The sequence below is a fragment of the Pinus tabuliformis genome, chromosome J (genome assembly GCF_031772625.1).
Source record: "Pinus tabuliformis cultivar Carrire ecotype Pingquan chromosome J, CPIR1, whole genome shotgun sequence".
NCBI classification, from domain to species: domain Eukaryota; kingdom Viridiplantae; phylum Streptophyta; class Pinopsida; order Pinales; family Pinaceae; genus Pinus; species Pinus tabuliformis.
Genome location: NC_142295.1, coordinates 54,645,363 through 54,660,559, shown reverse-complemented (window position 1 = coordinate 54,660,559; position 15,197 = coordinate 54,645,363). Strand labels below are relative to the sequence as shown.

At 38.1% G+C, this 15,197-nt stretch overlaps 1 pseudogene; it reads left to right on the top strand.

The window, feature by feature from the left end:
- LOC149225468 (putative protein phosphatase 2C 11 pseudogene) overlaps positions 1 to 3,510 on the top strand; it is a 50,894-nt pseudogene extending 47,384 nt beyond the window's left edge.
- The last annotated feature ends 11,687 nt before the right edge of the window (positions 3,511 to 15,197 follow it).

Sequence of the window (15,197 nt, the reverse complement as noted above, 5' to 3'; positions counted from 1 at the left end):
ATGGTGTAGCCTTGTTTTGATGGAGAGCAATGAACTTGGTTAGAGATCTCCACTGATGTAAACACTACAAGACAGAAAAATTCCTCCTTCCAATGCCTGGTGGATGACATAGTGATGGTGTAACCTTCTTTCGATGGAGAGAAACACACTTGGTCATAGATATCCACTTATGTAAACACTACAAGATAAACAGATTCCTCCTTTCAAGTCCTGGTGGACAACATAGTGATTTAATTTTCCACCTTGGTAGTTTTCATGAATTTGAAAGAGGCCTTAATTTCCTTCCTTTTCAATATCTTGGCAATATTTTGGATGACCCTTTGAATTTAATGTATGCTATCTTGGTGGAGTTAGAATTGTTTATAGACCAAATCTCACCCCTTTCCCTTTCCATGGCTCTCCTCATTGCACTTCCAAAATCCTTTTTTTCTAAATCATGTGCTCCTAAAGATCTTAGTCATGTGATATTTCTCATGCTTAAAGTGCTCTTTGTCAAAGACTCTAATAGCTCTTATGGCTAAGGTGTTAAAAACACCAATATTTTTTAGTAGGGTGGTGATGAGATTTCACATGAAGATAATTATCTATATGGGTCATTTTCTATATACTTTGTGGTCAAGGTACCCATCATGGTTCCTAATTATCAACACATCCAAGAAGGGGATTCTTTTCATGGTGAATTTAATGTATTTTGAAAAGCAATTAAAGTGTTCAAAGATTTTGTTGAGTTATTCACTCCCATGGGGCCATCCACACATTTCTTTCATCTTATTGGTTTCAGGGGGGCATGTCTGAAAATATCTTTTGTCAAACTTCTCCATGAAAAGATTAGCGAATATAGGAGATAAAGGAGATCTCATTACTACAATGTTGGTTTTCTCACATAATTCTCCTTAAAAGCTAAAAAATGTTGATCAGATGCACATTTTGCTTAAAATTAGTTGTTTAAGGGTTAGTAACCTCCTTCGCAATATACATAGCCTCATTAAAGATTATTCTAGCAAATACAGAAACAATTTTAATACTGACAAGGGTATTAGCATGATTTACTTATTTGTTCTTAATAACACTCACAAAATAATTGTACTTCATGACATTTGGCATAAGAAATTGACTTAATCACGGTTGGTCAAGGTTACCCTAATAAACTTGGCATGTTCTATTTAGTCAGTGACTTAATAAATTAAAATCCCACAATCGTTATTGTTACCTTCCTTAGAAATCTCAATTACTCAATCAATGTTTCTTAAAACCATTTTGTTTTCATCAACAATTGAGCTTATTCATTTATGATTATCCCGTGACACCAGTTAAAGAGCATGGTCACTCTCCCTATTACGAATTTGATTAAAACCCTAAACAAACCTTAACTAATCTATACTACCGCGTGCAAGAACTCTTAAGGTCTTAGGGCTTTGGGAAAAAACCCACACAAAGGTCGTGCATAGTATTTCTGTCAAAAGTTGAGTCATTTCACTGGTGCACAAGTTGCAGGAGCTATCTCTACACAAACGTAATTTCTCATTCATACAATGATACATCTCAAAATCTATGCTACAATACCATATTCCATACAATCATTTATACTATGGGTCTAAGTCTTTCTAGTTATCTAGTTTACTTTCTAAAGGTTATATATATACATATGTGTATCTATACATATGTGTATATATACATATACATATGCCTCGTTATACATATGTGTATATATACATATACATATGCCTCGTTACTGCAATTTGTTCTCTCTTTTATATTAATTTGGATTTGATGTTTTCTATCCTCATATATCATATCCACTAATTATTAGTCACGTTCTTCGATTAAACAGTTTTAGTCTGAGTGTATATTTCTAGATATGCTTATTTTCGATAAGGGATTTGTTCCTTACATTGAGATTCGAGATGATTTGAATCGATCCTTTGTTACCACCTGGATCGATCATATATATATATATATATATATATATATATATATATATATGATGTTCAATTTCCTCATTTAACTTTTTTTCGTATTTGGTGTTTTAAACTCGAAATTTTGTGCTTAACTTGATGATTGGTATGATATCTTCCACTACTTGGCATTAATACAATGAATTTGTTGCAATATGATATTTTTTAAAAGAAATAGGGGTATAGGTAGAGGAGGAGTTAATAGAAACCAACATCGGGGTGTGAGACGGGAAAGGAAACTGTTATCACTCAAGAAAAAATATTTTAAATTCTGGACATCAATTTTTTAAAATTTGTCAAAGAGTTGGTGTCAGTTTTGGGTCTAGTCTTTTCATCTGGTTTTAGAGTCTAAACAGTTTGGATAAGAGTCTCGTTAGTAAGTCAAAAGGAGTCAATTCTCTATTTTAGTCTATCGTTGGCCTCATATCCAGTGCATTTTTATGAGTATCCTGTATCGTGTTCCATTCTGCATACACATATTTTCAAGAGCGCTTGGTATGGGAATGCAAATTTTTGCCATCTTGGCAAAAGGTAGCAATAGTAAAGCTCCGTTTCTTCTTCTGTTACTTTTCGTTGGTCACACAGTTGGGATGCTTATTGCTTTGTTTTAGACCGAGAAGGTGGATATAGCTTCTTCAACTCACTGGCCCAATTGCTCCTGAATGACGTAACTCAAAGTGGGCCACGTGAGCAATTATTTACGCTGCCTCTACTTAAACAAGTGCCAAATCTCAGAAACATCTTATCAGGTATCCTAAATTTGAAAGTCACTAAGAAAAAGGAACTTGATGAAACTATCTATCAGAAGGCAGTTCTAAAATATCTTCATACACAAGTTTTGAAGAGTGAGGCCTACACAAATGGTGATTTATGTGGAAGTCTTCGAAGAGCATTTTACAGGATGGATGAGATGATGCGTGGGAAAAGGGGTTGGAGGAAATTAGCTATACTTGGGGATAAGTTCAAAAAATTCATTGACTTATTAGGGCATTTGAAGAGGGACCACATGTTGATTTTTTCTGGGCCAACTTCTGGAAGCGCGGCATGTGTTGCACTTTTTCAAAATAATCAGCTTATTGTGGCAAATGCTGGTGATTCCCATTGTGTCCTTTCAAGAAAGGGTCAGGCATACAACTTGTCACGAGATCACAAGCCAGAGCTTGAGATCTAAAGGGATCGAATTCTTTGAGCTGGAGGATTCATTCATGCTGAACGTATCAATGGAAGCTTAAATTTAGTGCGCTCTATTGGAGATATGGAATTCAAACAAAACAAATTTCTCCCTGCTGAAAAATAGATTGTAATTGAAAATCCAGATATAAATGTTTTGGAGCTATGTGAGGATGATGAGTTCATTTCGTTGCTAGTTGCTTTAAAAGTGCGCTACAGGGATAGAATTACCATACTACAAGGAAACCATGAAAGCAGGCAAATTACTCAAGTGTATGGATTTTATGACAAGTGCTTAAGAAAATATGGGAATGCAAATGTGTGGAAGTGTTTTACAGATCTGTTTGACTACCTTCCCCTGACAAAGATACTGCGAAGGAGTTGAAGTCTATACTTGATTTCTTGCAGTCTTCCTCCCAAGCATTGCATATTTTGCCCAAGGTAGAAGAGTTGATTCATAAAGAGAAAGAAAAGCAGGCTCAAGCATCAATCCAGTTTTAAATACGAGCACTCCTCTTTTGCTGTCGCCCGTTCCTACTCAGGTGATCAATCAAGTAGACTACAGCTTCTCTATGCCAAAAAATAGTGGGTTGTTAGAATTTATGTTTCAAGCAGCTCAAACAATGGTTGGGTTAAGTTTCATTCCTCCTCAAATTCCTCGATTGGCTTGCAGGGGGGCTCCAAAAGCAGTATCAGTAACCCACTGGGCAATGGGTTTTGTATGCAGATCAGGATAAAGCGTGGCGATAACAGTGACCCAACTACTCCCTTGGATGGTCATACTTTCTCCATGTTTAGCGAAAGCACTCCTCCTTTGGGGACTAGTCCATGGGATGATTCGTCGTCCGCACAGTCACCAATTAGAAAGGCCATGAAGTCAGAAGAGCCAAATGAGGGGTATATTTCTAATGGTAGCTGTGGAGATGAAAACGTTTCTTCAAATGTTGGATTTAACAGCAGATGTATTGCCGGATACAGATTGGAATGCTCAAATTTCTGGAATAGAGAAAGACCAATCCCTTCTTAATGATGCCCTGACTACAATGTTCAATGATGATTTGGACATGGGTGTTCAACAGATGCCATCTGAAACTTCACCTTCCAATCAAACATGGGGACCTGGTTCCTACCCTTGGAGTAATATGCCTAGTGTTTGTTAAGCAGCAAATCTTCATTGACTGTTCAATTAGATCCCTTTGGAGGGCCAACTACCAATCGTGCTTTGATGAGCACAGGGAATTAAGATATGGATACAACAGAGAAAATAGAGGCCTCTAAATAGAAAAAGGAGCAAGGAAATTCTCTGTTCAGTTGTTGGAAAGTAGTAATGCACAACTTGGAGAAAGCTACACCATGATGGGTTTTAATGCTGGTTTGGGCCCAAGCATGGATTGTTCGCATGGAACTTATCAGAAACATGAGACCTATAATCTATTTGAGGAAACATATACAAAGAGGCCTGCCATTTTAGAATAGTGTGGAGTTGTAGGATTATTTACTGAACCTTTACAAGCATTAGAACTTACTAGGCAAACAAAAGAAATGGGAGTGCCTCCCTCTGTGGATAGTATACAGGATCATAGAGGAGCTCATCTTGTTACAGAGCATTCTATCAACCAGCAAGTACCGTTAAGGAACTCAAAGAGGTCCTTGCATCTAGAAGAATTGTGAAAGTCCGTCGCAATCCAATAGCATCTGGTGAGCAACCTTCTATTGTGCAAGTTTTTTGAAGAATGATGCATCTCCATTCAGTTTTGATAACTTCAAGGCAATTGAAAGGGATATGTCAAGTTAAATGAGGCTCAAGTCAGTCGGATTTTGATGTTAAGCTGTGTTTTGTGATTACACAGCAGTTTCGTAGCGCGCTACGAAACTGCTGGTAAATACGCATAATACACAGCAGTTTCGTAGCGTGCTACGAAACTGCTGAAGCTGCATAATTAACAATCAGTCAACCAAATTTTGAAGGACTTTTCAATCAGCATTAAAAAGTTTTTGTCAGCACACATGTACATGGGAAAGGCTTACAACACACGAAGGACATGGAACTCCAATGGATTGATTGACTAATTCAAGAAGATCAACATGGTTAATTACTGTTGAATATCTTTGAGGAAACCAAAAGCATAACAACAGGGGCAGTTTCATGTCTCTCAGCAGAGGTAAAGGGATATGACATTAAGGACCATTAAGAAGCTTAGAACGTCCACCACAGCTAAATTGAAGGAGACCACTTGTCAGGGAACCAGATTTGATTGTAATTAATGACATTACGAGCTTGATAAGGAGTTAGACTCCTAATTGTCTTAGGCTTCTAAAAACTCTAGTTAGCAGTTTGTTGTATTTAATAAGTAGTTAAATTTCAATAGGTGTCATGATAAGGAGAATTCGAATTCCCCTCATGCTTGAGGAGGAATTTCAGTTAGGTAGAAAAGCTCTATATATAGGAGAAAGAGCAATGTAATATGGGTTGGAAATTTATGAAAAAAAAAAGCTCTGATATTTGGCTTATGTAAAGACTCTGTTTTTTGGTAATACAGTATTGGCTTATGCTTCTCAAGAATCATAAAGAGTTCAATGTAATGAGTTTCTTTTGTTGTATTTTCATGTTATCTACAGTGTTATGAGTATGTAATTACTTAGAAATCATTAACAGTGCTCTAATTTCCTTCATGTACTCGTAAACTTCCTTCTATATGTTTGGTGTGTTGAAATCTGAATACCTTGACTTCTATGCAAAGCCAACCCTACGGTTAATACTGAATCATATATGACTCCATAAGCCCAATGGATACTTGTTAGTTGTGTTTCCACCATTTTCATTTTTTTATTTGTTTCACAAGAGTTAGCCATCTTGATCATAATAAAAAACCTTTAATCCTTTGAGAGAGCCCTCTCAGGTTGGGGAGGCTAAACCTCAGCCTAAAGTAGGTTTGAAACAGTTACTTGAAGTCTTCTTGGTCTACAGCCTTCTAGGGCCTGATTTGGAGATAACATTTTGGTGCGTCTGCTAGGAGTCTGAAGATTATTCATTCCCGAAATCAAGAGACTGAACTTCTGAAGGTAGCAGGAGCTCAAAAATCTTTTTAAGGCTACAAAACTACCTTGGCGACTCCATTGTTGAAGAATTCAAAATTCATAGATTCATGGTGATTCCACTGGAGTTATGAAGGACCCAGATGCTACCATTCTTATTTCAAGGTATGCATGCATAAATTTTTCAAGAATTCATGGTTTCCCAAATCATTTTCCCAAGGATGCATATTTTCTAAGGAATGGTCCAAAATTCAATGGAGAAGATTTGAGTTTAACTTTGAAGCATGTATCAGATTTCTATGATTTTACGGAGCTTCTTAGAGTTAAACATGAGGATGTTTGCATTATGTTGTTCTATGATTCATTTCAAGGGAAATGTAAACAGTGGATTGAAAGCTTTCCTTCCAAATCTATTAAGCCATTTGAAGACTTTTGGTTGATGTTTTTGGAGGAATGGATAGATAGATCATATTTGGTGGCAAACTTTCCTTCAATTCAAGGTTTCAACCAATGGAATGATCATCATTTTAATGAAGAAATATATGAAAAATTTTCTTTTTCCTTGTCTTCTTATCTAAAATCATTTGACTGCAAGACAGAAGATAAGATGAAATTTTTGGATGAAGTTGCTAAGGACATTGAGAAAGACATTGAAGGTCTACAAGGTCAAATTCAATCATATAGTCTTCATGGTTATGATCATTCTTTTCAGAAGGTTTCTATGTCAGAACACAAGGAGAGGGTGTTGCTTCCTATCTCTTTTGTGATTGAGGAAGAATACACTGTTATTGAAGATCAGTTGGCACAACCAGAAAGTTATGAGAATCATCAAGCTGATCATGTATTCTGGGATCCTATAGCTAAATACATGGAAGAGTTTTACTCTCCAGTGTTTCAGCTTTTCTATGAAAATCAGAGGCAATTTCAGTGGCAGTGGTCATCACAATATCATAGTGGCTCTGAACTCCGATGCGGTCAAAAAACTCAAATATCAGATAAGGCAAATGATTTCCTACATTGGAAATTTCACATTGATTGAGCTGAAAGAAGTTTGAAATTGATAGGGTAGGTAGGTAGGAAAATGTAAATAAGCTCAAGGTTGACTGAGCATTTTTCAGTAGATGTATATTTCTTTCTCCTACAGTGATCATCAAGCTTAAGCCCGAGGTGAAGGCCCAAGAAGCTTGAAGGGGATGCTTGTCAAGCAAATCTATGTTTGTTATAAAGAGGACAAAGCATTGGACCTGCATGTTCTTAGTGTACCACAGGGGCACACTATCCCAAGTGGAGCCACCTGTTATCACTCAAGAAAAAATATTTTAAATTTTGGACATCAATTTTTTAAAATTTGTCAAAGAGTTGGTGTCAGTTTTGGGTCTAGTCTTTTCATCTAGTTTTAGAGTCTAAACAGTTTGGATAAGAGTCTCGTTAGTAAGTCAAAGGGAGTCAATTCTCTGTTTTAGTCTATCATTGGCCTCATATCTAGTGCATTTTTATGAGTATCATGTATCGTGTTCCATTCTGCATACACATATTTTCAAGAGCGCTTGGTATGGGAATGCAAATTTTTTCCATCTTGGCAAAAGGTAGCAATAGTAAAGCTCTATTTCTTCTTCTATTACTTTTCTTTGGTCACACAGTTCGGATGCTTATTGCTTTGTTTTAGACCGAGAAGGTGGATATAGTTTCTTCAACTCATTGGCCCAATTGCTCCTGAATGACGTAACTCAAAGTGGGCCACGTGAGCAATTATTTACGCTGCCTCTACTTAAACAAGTGCCAAATCTCAGAAACATCTTATCAGGTATCCTGAATTTGAAAGTCACTAAGAAAAAGGAACTTGATGAAACTATCTATCAGAAGGCGGTTCTAAAATATCTTCATACACAAGTTTTGAAGAGTGAGGCCTACACAAATGGTGATTTATGTGGAAGTCTTCGAAGAGCATTTTACAGGATGGATGAGATGATGCGTGGGAAAAGGGGCTGGAGGAAATTAGCTATACTTGGGGATAAGTTCAACAAATTCACTGACTTATTAGGGCATTTGAACAGGGACCACATGTTGATTTTTCTGGGCCAACTTCTAGAAGCGCGGCAGGTGTTGCACTTTTTCAAAATAATCAGCTTATTGTGGCAAATGCTGGTGATTCCCGTTGTGTCCTCTCAAGAAAGGGTCAGGCATACAACTTGTCACGAGATCACAAGCCAGAGCTTGAGATCGAAAGGGATCGAATTCTTTGAGCTGGAGGATTCATTCATGCTGAACGTATCAATGGAAGCTTAAATTTAGTGAGCTCTATTGGAGATATGGAATTCAAACAAAACAAATTTCTCCCTGCTGAAAAACAGATTGTAATTGCAAATCCAGATATAAATGTTGTGGAGCTATGTGAGGATGATGAGTTCATTTCGTTGCTGGTTGCTTTGAAAGTGCGCTACAGGGATAGAATTACCATACTACAAGGAAACCATGAAACCAGGCAGATTACTCAAGTGTATGGATTTTATGACGAGTGCTTAAGAAAATATGGGAATGCAAATGTGTGGAAGTGTTTTACAGATCTGTTTGACTATCTTCCCATCTTCCCCTGACAAAGATACTGTGAAGGAGTTGAAGTCTATACTTGATTTCTTGCAATATTCCTCCCAAGCATTGCATATTTTGCCCAAGGTAGAAGAATTGATTCATAAAGAGAAAGAAAAGCAGGCTCAAGCATCAATCCAGTTTTAAATATGAGCACTCCTCTTTTGCTGCCGCCCGTTCCTACTCAGGCGATCAATCAAGTAGACTACAGCTTCTCTACGCCAAAAAATAGTGGGTTGTTAGAATTTATGTTTCAAGCAGCTCAAACAATGGGTGGGGTTAAGTTTCATTCCTCCTCAAGTTCCTCGATTGACTTGCAGGGGGGCTCCAAAAGCAGTATCAGTAACCCACTGGGCAATGGGTTTCCTATGCAGATCAAGATAAAGCGTGGCGATAACAGTGACCCAACTACTCCCTTGGATGGTCATACTTTCTCCATATTTAGCGAAAGCACTGCTGCTATGGGGACTAGTCCATGGGATGATTCGTCGTCCGCACAGTCACCAATTAGAAAGGCCATGAAGTCAGAAGAGCCAAATGAGGGGTATATTTCTAATGGTAGCTGTGGAGATGAAAACATTTCTTCAAATGTTGGATTTAACAGCAGATGTATTGCCGGATAAAGATTGGAATGCTCAAATTTCTAGAATAGAGAAAGACCAATCCCTTCTTAATGATGCCCTGACTACCATGTTCAATGATGATTTGGACATGGGTGTTCAACATATGCCATCTGAAATTTCACCTTCCAATTAAACATGGGGACCTGGTTCCTGCCCTTGGAGTAATATGCCTAGTGTTTGTTAAGCAGCAAATATTCATTGACTATTCAATTAGATCCCTTTGGAGGGCCAACTACCAATCGTGCTTTGATGAGCACAGGGACTTAAGATATGGATACAACAGAGAAAATATAGGCCTCCAAATAGAAAAATGAGCAAGGAAATTCTTTGTTCAGTTGTTGGAAAGCAGTAATGCAAAACTTGGAGAAAGCTACACCATGATGGGTTTTACGGAAGACATTAATGCTGGTTTGGGCCCAGGCATGGATTGTTTGCATGGAACTTATCAGAAACCTGAAACAAAGAGGCCCACCATTTTAGAATAGCCTGGAGTTTTAGGATTATTTACTGAACCTTTACAAGCATTAGAACTTACTAGGCAAACAAAAGAAATGGCAGTGCCTCCCTCTGTGGATAGTATACAGGATCATAGAGGAGCTCATCTTGTTACAGAGTTCTATCAACCAGCAAGTACCGTTAAGGAAATCAAAGAGGTCCTTGCATCTAGAAGAATTCTGAAAGTTCGTCGCAATCCAATAGCATCTGCTGAGCAACCTTCTATTGTGCAAGTTTTTTGAAGAATGATACATCTCCATTCAGTTTTGATAACTTCAAGGCAATTGAAAGGGATATGTCAAGTTAAATGAGGTGCAAGTCAGTTGGATTTTGATTTTAAGCTGTGTTTTGTGATTACACAGCAGTTTCATAGCGCGCTACGAAACTGCTGGTAATTACACATAATACACAGCAGATTCGTAGCGCGCTACGAAACTGCTGAAGTTGCATAATTAACAATCAGTCAACCAAATTTTGAAGGACTTTTCAATCAGCATTAAAAACTTTTTGTCAGCACACATGTACATGGGAAAGGCTTACAACACACGAAGGATGTGGCACTCCAATGGATTGATTTACTAATTCAAGAAGATCAACATGGTTAATTACTGCCGAATATCTTTGAGGAAACCAAAAGCATAAAAACAGGGGCAGTTTCCTATTTCTCAGCAGACTTAAAGGGATATGACATTAAGGACCAGTAAGAAGCTTAGAACATCCACCACAGCTAAATTGAAGGAGACCACTTGTCAGGGAACCAGATTTGATTGTAATTAATGACATTACGAGCTTGATAAGGAGTTAGACTCCTAATTGTCTTAGGTTTCTAAAAACTCTAGTTAGCAGTTTGTTGTATTTAGTAAGTAGTTAAAGTTCAATAGGTGTCATGATAAGGAGAATTCGAATTCCCCTCATGCTTGAGGAGGAATTTCAGTTAGGTAGAAAATCTTTATATATAGGAGAAAGAGCAATGTAATATGGGTTGGGAATTTATGAAAAAAAAGCTCTGATATTTGGCTTATGTAAAGACTCTATTTTTTGGTAATACAGTACTGGCTTATGCTTCTCAAGAATCATAAAGAGTTCAATGTAATGAGTTTCTTTTGTTGTCTTTTTATGTTATCTACAGTGTTATGAGTATGTGATTACTTAGAAATCATTAACAGTGCTCTAAATTCCTTCATGTACTCGTAAATTGCCTTCTATATGTTTGGTGTGTTGAAATCTGAATGCCTTGACTTCTATGCAAAGCCAACCCTACTGTTAATACTGAATCATATATGACTCCATAAGCCCAATGGATACCTGTTAGTTGTGTTTCCACCATTTTCATTTTTTTATTTGTTTCACAACAGTTAGCCATCTTGATCATAATCAAAAACCTTTAATCCTTTGAGAGAGCCCTCTTAGGTTGGGGAGGCTAAACCTCAGCCTAAAGTAGGTTTGAAATAGTGACTTGAAGTCTTCTTGTTCTGCAGCCTTCCAAGGCCTGATTTTGAGATAACAGAAACCAAGAGTCTATATTTATTTTGATGTTGATTCTCAAGAATTAAGGCAGTTGTCATGTACAAGTGCGGTGAACCTATTGGGACAAACTCAGCCTCAACCTATGGTGTAGCCTCAACCAAAACAAACTCCATTTCCTCAACCAACCACTATGGGCATTCCTGTGCCTCCACATTGTTGAAAATGGCAACAAGAAATGCTAAAAATAGAAGTGCTAAAAATATCACTGTTATAAATAGCCGTTTGGGTACCAGTGCTAGCTTGAGCAACAGGGAATGAAAAATGGAAGTGCTAAAAATAGCATTCTATTTTTAGCAGTTTAGTATGGATTCCTATTTTAGTCAGTCCCTAGACTAAACATAGGAAGCAGAATTCGAATTTGAACTTAACAATTGTTTGAAAATAAATTAATTAATTCTCCATGAGTTAATTAGTTGTGAAAAATAAAACATGAAGTCTATGTGAGGACATGCATAAGTTTTTCTTTTAATTGCGGAATTTATCCATCAGTTAAAGAGATAAGGATAAGTTCTAATTTGAGTTGTAATTAGTTGGAGGCTTGGAGGGCAGAGGAGAAGGTTTGATAGAGGCCTTTGACTGTCTATGAGTAACATAGGTATTACAGAGAGAGGAGGATATATTTTGAGCTGATTCTTTTTGTAATACTGAACATATTTCCACTTGTATGATACTACAGAGGTGGGGTTTAGGCTAGTGCTTTCCCTTTGATATTTCTTCTGTGTTATGTGTGATTGATCTCTTCTTATCAGTTATATGTGCTCTATTGATCTTGCTCATGTTCGATTAAGCTTCGGCTAAATTGGTTGTAGAAGTAGATCAAGTATTTTGCTTTAGTATATTGCATTATCAGGTGATCTACAGGTGGGAATTTCTACATGGTATTGGAGCAAAGGTGATCAAGGAAGAACAATATAAAATAAGGGAGAAGTTGAAGTTTGTGATTCTTGAATATAGAAATCTATTTCTTATCACATCTCTATTTCACCTATGGTGTTCAATGGTTTAAGACTCGAATATGCCCTTGATGGAGGTTCGAATTATATAGCCAGGAAGGATCGCATGGAAGCAGTACTAGAGGATAACGGTCTAAAGGACTTCATTGATCAAGATGTCCCCAAGCCGACTAGTGCAACTGAATTGGTTGAATGGAAGAAATGTGTGGCTAGAGCAAGGAGAATCCTTCTATAGGGAGTTCGAGACCACATAGTCTCGAGTCTCCATGGGAAGGAGACACCATTTTCAATGTGGAAAACATTGAAAGATCTATATCAAAATAGTAGTGATCAGAGGAAGCTGGAACTAAAAGAAAAGCTTCGGAAATTAAGTGTGAAAAGGGCGACATGATCTCTATGTATCTGAACAATCTCACCACATGGAGGGATGAGCTTGGAAGTGTAGGGATCACGACAGCTAATGATGACATGGTGAGTCTTACACTCCTCGGTCTTCCTAAGAGCCAGCATAGCTACGAGGACTCGGTTAATGGAAGAGAGAAACTACTAGATTGGGAATGACTTTGGTCGGATCTGATGCAGGAGGAGATAAGAAGAAGCACCAAAGATGGTTCTTCATCCATGGAGGATGAAGAAAACTGTGCCTTAGTGCATAAGGCAAAGAAGGGGAAGGAGAAGGATTCTCATTCCAATTCAAGTTCTTCCCATGGTGGGAAGAAGTTTGACAATTCGAAAGTGTGATGCTTTCGTTGTCATGAGGTGGGACATTTTGCTACAAATTGTCCACTGAGGAAATCCAAGAAGGGATTCATGGAAGGATCTAAAAGTGAGGCTTTGGCCTCATAGTTTGAGTTAGATTTCACACTGTTCACATGCATGGTTTCATCCATGGTGGGAAGTGGTTGGTTTCTTGACAGTGGAGCTTCTTTCCACATGACCGGCGATAAGAGTTTGTTCAGTACCTTAGAGGAGAAAGATCTCCAGATACTCATAGCAATGGGTAATGATGAAAAGTATAGTGTCTCAGGTGTAGGCATGGTTACTTTTCAGAGGGAGCATGGAACTCACATTACCTTGACCAATGTCAAGTATATACCAGGACTGAAGAGAAATTTGGTGTCGATCGCAATGCTGGAAGATAAAGGCTATGATGTATTCTTCAATAAGGGAAATGTTTTTCTTAGACACATCATCACTAGACAGGTGAAGCATATTGGTTCACAGGTCAAGAACCAGTATGCTCTTGAGGTTCAAGATGCATGAAAAGCCTTGAGTAGCAAGGCAACTGATGGAGAATTGGTGGTTGAGAGGGAGAGTACATTACCTCTCAACATGCATCGCCAGAAGAAGTCTCAGATGATTTTGGAGGAGCCACGATTGGTGAAGCAGCTTCAGGAGGTTATGGAGCAGCCACAACTAGAGAAGTTGAGAGGAGATCGAGTAGAGACATCTACGCATGCAGAGACTTCGAGTAGGGAGAAATTTTTGGCTAGGTGGGTAGAGGGATCACATGCAGCCATACCTCCAAGTAGGAGGTGGGGCGATGTGGAGTGATCATCCCATGTAGGCTAGGGGCAGGATCCTTGAGGTACCCAGCCTCTTTGATTCAACTTTGCTACAGGATCCCCGACGAGGAGTAGCAGGACTGACTGATTGGGTAGAGACAGATGCAGATGGAGTGGCAGAGAGAGCTACAGTGCAGGAGTCCCAGGACTGTGTAGAGCTAGTAGGTTGTAGCAATGCAAGAGGCACAAGAGTGTTGCACCAGTGCAGGATGGCACATAGAGATGTGTAACGGTGTGAGATGCATGGAGTGTTGCAGTAGCTCAGAGGCAGAGAGGGAGCACTTGTCATCAACAGATGGAGCTTCAGCATCAGAATATGTTTCTAGCCCAACAGAGAGGTTAGTTGGGAGTTTTTTTTTTGTTTCTAGAGTTGCTCGAGCAACCACACTTGGTAGAAGTGTTTCATGCAGAACATTCCAAAGGTACAGGATCGGATTCGAGCTGAAGCCTTTCTTATTGAGAGGGAGTGTGGAAAATAGCAACAAGAAATGCTAAAAATAGAAGTGCTAAAAATAGCACTGCTATAAATAGAAGTTTGTGTACCAATGCTGGATTGAGCAACATGGAATGAAAAATGGAAGTGCTAAAAATAGCATTCTATTTTTAGCAGTTCAGTATGGATTCCTATTTTGGTTAGTCTCTGGACTAAACATAGGAAGTAAAATTCGAATTTGAACTTAACAGCTGTTTGAAAAGAAATTAATTAATTCTCCATGAGTTAATTAGTTGTGAAAAATAAAACATGAAGTCTATGTGAGGACATGCAACAGTTTCTATATTAATTGAGGAATTTATCCATCAGTTAAAGAGATAAGGATTAGTTCTAATTTGAGTTATAATTAGTTGGCTCAGTTAACTGAGTCAAATCCATTTAGATTGATTTAAACAGTTTGTTTAAATTAATGTGAGTTCAGTTAGTTAATGCATGCTTGCATACAACTGCTGCACTTCAGATAACTGAATATTCTCTCATGAATAACTCATGCATGGCAGTTCAGACAGAGATCCAGTTGAGATCAGAGGAGGGACAATGTACTATCAACTGGATGGATTTTTCCTATAAAGGAAGCTCATCCACAGAGAAGGATTTATGTCCTTCAGGATTGCGCAGTTGGATCAGAGGTTAGTGAGTGTGTGAAGAGGCCAATTCACACATGTGGCTTCACTAGACCCCAAAGAAAATTTCACAAAGAAATAGGAGGCTTGGAGGGTAGAGGAGCAGGTTTGACAGAGGCCTTTGATTGTCTATGAGCAGCAGAGGTATTGCAGAGAGAGCAGGATAGCTTT